This window comes from Crocodylus porosus, unplaced genomic scaffold, assembly GCF_001723895.1.
Source record: "Crocodylus porosus isolate Cpor-Errol unplaced genomic scaffold, CroPor_comp1, whole genome shotgun sequence".
Classification (NCBI taxonomy): Eukaryota; Metazoa; Chordata; order Crocodylia; family Crocodylidae; genus Crocodylus; species Crocodylus porosus.
In genome coordinates, this window is record NW_017728947.1 from 39,800,966 (window position 1) to 39,806,125 (window position 5,160).

The following is a 5,160-nucleotide window of genomic DNA, read 5'->3' on the forward strand; positions in this document are numbered from 1 at the left end:
AGGCTCCTAGCCTGGGGATTTTTAAAAGGAAGTTAGATGAGCACCTTGCCGGGGTCATCTGACCCCGGTACTCTTTCCTGCCAAGGCAGGGGGTCAGACTAGATGATCTACCTAGGTCCCTTCCGACTCTAGCTACTATGAAACTATGAAACTGCCTGAGAGAAGGCAGCCAAGACACACTGCTGGGCCAAGGAAAGGCCTGAAGCAGGCCTGGACATTGCTATTTAAATTAAATTATTTATTTCCTTATGTGGGCCATGCATCCCTGACTCAGAATTGCAGCAGGGCCCAGAAGGTTCTGACTCTGGAAAACACAGTTTTCTTTCCATTATGGATATCTCAGTCTGAACAACAAGGCCAGACACCCAGTATAGCCAGATGACCGCATCAAGCTTCAACAGGAACACCTGAGTAGAAAGGGGTGGGGTGCCAGGGAGGAGGAGCCCCACAGAAGATCTGTAGACACTGTGACCCACACCAGTCTCAGCTATCTCCCTCTCTGATCAGATACCACCTCCTAATACCCTTCTCATGGTTATACCAAGTAGAGGCAGGCAAGATTTTAGAATAAGAGAGTGAGACGTCCACTAAGCATATGGCACACGGGCCCATTCCAGTGTAGCCACTCAGCTTGAGTCCCTCTACAGACACCCTATCTGGTGACTAGCTTAGGTAGAAGATTTTCTGCTAGGAAATCTGATTGACTCTCTCATCTTTCATCTTTAGTGTCTCTTCATTTAATAACCTGTCTGTCTACCTAGGCCTTGTCTAAGGTCCTAGTTGCCTAAGAATCAGAAAGTGAATGACTAGAAAGAAGATGTGAAACTGGCCAGACTACTTTCACCAGCTGCAGAGACAAGCAGAGAAAAGAAATAGCATCAAAGATGGAAAGTAAACTAAGCTTGAAAGCATGAGTGCTATAATCAGTCGTAACATTATTTATTTCTTTTTCAAATAGTTAGTTTTTCTAATGTACACTGTTACTAATAAAACAAAGAAAAGCCTTATATATAGTTTGTGTGTCTTTGCATATTCATTTGAGACATGAGTATTAAGAAGCCCATCATACAACAGGCATGCTTGGTATGCAATATGTGCTAGATCTGATGTGGACTTCACAATATGAAGCCACAGACTTATCTAGGAGCAAGCAGATGAACCATCATCTCTTGAATGGTCCATAGAACAATTCCACAATTTCCCTGCATTACTCAGTTGCAAATCTGTCTGAGTGGGCATGCATCGGATTTCTTTGGAGGCAGTTTTGTTCAAGTTGTTCAAGCCTTGAAAAAATGTTGCTCAATTTAATATCACATGCACAAACCATTTCTATTGTCTTTTTAAATTTCAGTCCATTTTTACTTAATCATTTTAACAATATATATGTTTTGTCTTCTTTGACTTTCCCAGCCCTGCCTTTATTTTCCCTGTTTTGTTCTTTATTCCTACTTCTTTTACTACACAGCTTGGTGAATTTTTGTTCTAAATTTTAAGTATCTCTTTGCTGTCATTCTTTTTTATCTTTAGTGTTTATTATTATTCACTCTTTCCTTTCTAATGCCTACCTTTCTATTATAGTGTTTTGTTTGGGAACTGTGAACTGTTCCTCTGTTCTCTCCCTAAATTCTTTCCATTTCCCTCTCTCTCTTTGCTTAGGCATCTTTGTTCTGTACAGTGGTAACGGTGCAACTCTGGGATAGTCCATCAAGCAGCTTTGGTGCAGCCAGGAGGAGATGTGCATCATAGTTCACAAGATAAACCCAGAGGTTTCAAATTGAGTTCTAGAGTTGTAGTCTTTTTGAGTTATTTGCCGTAGAGAAAACAGCTCTATTAATTTTCTGGTAGGCAAAAAAAAGAGTTAATGCTAAGAGGTGGCATTTTCCAAGGCGGAAGGGAGGGGTCTCTAGTCTATCCAGGGGTATCTTAAGTCTAAAGAGGTTAAGAACCATGTGGGATCTGGTCAGTAGACCAACCCCGTGATCTAATACATCAACACAACCCCTGAGTGCCAAATACAGCCATGTCAGCCCAACCCTGCCCCAACATATTCTAGCATGCAGGGCCACATTATCTCACCTGCAGGGCTCCCCAGGGGGCCAGAAATTTGACTGCAGGGAATGACAATTAATGCTGCTCTTGTTCCCCCACCAGCAAATTTCCAGACCCACAGTGGGCGGGGGGAGGAAATCCTGCAGGCTATGTAAATTTACAGACCCCACACAGCTCTGGGAGACAGGCTTAGAGGTCATGAGGCACAAATAGTCTTCTCATTGGTCCTCCTGGTCAGTGGTCACAGCCAGCACCACAGCAACTTCATTGGGGAGGTCAACTCACGGCTTCGGAGTTGGTGCCACCATGCAGAGTTCAGCTTTCTAGATGATGATCCATACTTCCAGGATGGGACCCTGCTGGGATGTGACAGTCTACATCTCTCTCCAAAAAATAAGAGTCTGTTATCTTACAGGTTGGCAGACTTCCTACACAGAATGTTAAACTAGCTTCATTGGGGGATGGGGATGTTGAAGCCAGGACAAGATCAGGGCAGACAAGCCACGAATGAACCGCACACTGGAACTGACCCAGTAAGTACTAAGGGGCCCACTAAGAAACAGGATAGGGGAGCACTAAGGGCACCTACCGGGGGGCTTAGGTGTCTCTATACTAATACTAGAAGCATGGGTAACAAGCAGGAGAAATTTGCACTCCTGCTTGCAGACAAACATTTCAACCTAGTTGGACTAAAAGAAACCTGATGGGGACCCTTCCCGCTACTGGGCAGTGGGCATTGAGGGCTACAGGCTATACAGGAAAGATAGATTGATGGGGAAAAAAGTGGGGGGATGTTGCTGTATACGTTAGGGAACATTATACATCTTCTGTAATAAAGATAGGGACAGAAGAAGGACAGATTGAAGTCCTATGGGTCAGATTACAAGGGGGTAGGGGTGAAAGGGACTTTGTAGTGGGGGTCTACTACAGACCCCCACACCAAGAGGAAGCGTTGGACCTAGAATTCTCAAAACAGCTCTCAAAAGCAGTACGCTTAAAGGACCTAGTGGTTATGGGTGACCTAAATTACCCTGACATCTGCTGGGAGGAGCACTCGGACAGCCCATTCACATAGGTTCCTAACCTGCAGATAGGACCTGCACCTAACACAGGAGGTATGTAGTCCCACTAGGGGAAATACCATACTTGATTTGACGCTGGCCACAGGGGAGGACTTGATGGGGGATCTACAGGTACAAGGTCACCTAGGTGATAGTGACTGTGGCAGGGCACTGTTGGTGCCTGCCACTTTAAGGGCTGAGCCAAACAGCCAGCAGGTACTAGATTATGGCAGCCATTTTAGAACTCTGGCCACCTATATAAAGAGAGCAGTGAGCTGCTGGCAGGGGAGCCAGAAGCAGTGCCTGGCTGAAGGCTGTATAAAACATCTTGGAAGTATGGTCAGGAGCTTAAGGGGATGGTTTGGAGGCTCCTGGTCCTGGGTATGACCTAAACTGCACCCTACTGAGAGTGGGTGGCCTGGTGGGGCTCCCAGCGGCGTAGGAGCCTCCAGGAAATACCAACTCAGTTACCACCCGGACGAAAGGTAGGTCAGGATACCTTAACCCCTAGCCCTCACAGCACTGTGAATACAAGGGGGCCAGGCACGGCTACAGCCACCTGAGCCCAAAGGCGGTATAAGACACAGATGGCTTTAGACATAGATATGGCTATAGCCACCTGAGCCCTTACTGGGGAGGGAAGCCCTGTGGCCCCAGTGACAGGGACAGAGATGAGGAGCCCCAGTGAGGGAGAAACAGGTGGGCTGGGAGCCCAGTATGTATATGTGAGTGTGTACAGAGTTTCCCCGGGAGGAGCCAGGGCAAGCTTGGACCTGGTCAGGTAACTTGCTGGCCACTACCCCAGTGAGGGTTGCAGGAGAGGCCCAAAAGATGGTACATCTGCCACCCAAGGTGTGCGCTAGGTAAAGCCTATGGCTGAAGGGGCCCGCTCCGAGAGGGAGCAAGGCAGTACAAGTTGTCAATGCGTGAAAGAGATCCTGTGAGAGGGGATGGAGTGTGAGAGGCCTTAGTGAGAGGAGAGCGGTATGAATGTGTATATATCAGGCCTGACGAGAGCTAAGCTTGGTCCGGCGGTAGGCTGGGAGCATTGTGTCACGTGGATGCCATCTGCGAGGCTTGGGCTACAGTGTAGGGAACAAACAGAGCCGCAGATAGCGCCCCCTGGCATCAACTGTAACAGGGAGCTCTCGGGGCTGGTCCGCCGTTGGCCCGCCCACCTTTTTCTGGGCCAGCTGCCTGCCTCCTTTCCTGCCATGACTTGTTGTCTCTTAATTGGCTCTTAGTAAGGTGGGAGGCTGCCCATTCTTGCCCTGATGCCAAGGGCACTATCTGAGGCTCTGTTCCTCCTCTACACTGCAGCCCAAGCCTTGCAGATGGCATCCGGGTGACACAATGCTCCCAGCCTACTGCCGGACCAAGCTTAGCCTTCGTTGTCAGGCCTCAGACACACACACACCTCGGGGTTACTAGAAATAACGGCCACAAACTAGAGGAGAGTAGATTTAGCTTGGCTATCAGGAAGAAATTCTTTACAGTGCGGGTTACCAAAATATGGAATGGGCTTCCAAGCGAGGTGGTGCTTTCCCCTATCTTGGAGATGTTCAAGAAAAGATAAGACTGGCACCTAGCTGAGGTTCTTTAAACCCAGCACTCTTTCCTGCCTAGAGCAGAGGGTTGGACTTGATGATCTACAAGGTCTCTTCCAACCCTAGAAATCTATGAAACCCACGGTGGGGCATGGATCCCACAGGGGACCCTCCAGCACATGTGCTGTTGGACTGACATGGATTACATGGTTCTGGCCCGCAGGCCAGAGTTTGGGCACTACTGGCTCAGTCTAATTACGTAGCCAGTTAGGTAGCAATCAGTCACCTTTGCTAATATTAAAGCTGCAGGTGGCAACTGCCCAAGAGCATCTCCAGGGGCCCAGCTGCAAGGTGCAAATACTGTTGTGTTTGTGGGTTTAGTTCCCCAAATCAAGAACCCCTTTAACTAGTGTGTAACAGAGGTTTCTTTATATAGACCACAGCACCCAGGCCAGCCCAGAGCCTCCTTCCAGCCCAAGCTTGAAACTGCACTCACTCAGGCA

At 48.1% G+C, this 5,160-nt stretch overlaps 1 long non-coding RNA gene across 1 annotated transcript in view; it reads left to right on the forward strand.

The window, feature by feature from the left end:
- LOC109320956 overlaps nucleotides 1-1,009 on the forward strand; it is an 8,016-nt gene extending 7,007 nt beyond the window's left edge. The window contains exon 3 of the long non-coding RNA XR_002103898.1: nucleotides 762-1,009. This is a non-coding gene — a long non-coding RNA (uncharacterized LOC109320956). The remainder of the gene's footprint in view (nucleotides 1-761) is intronic.
- The last annotated feature ends 4,151 nt before the right edge of the window (nucleotides 1,010-5,160 follow it).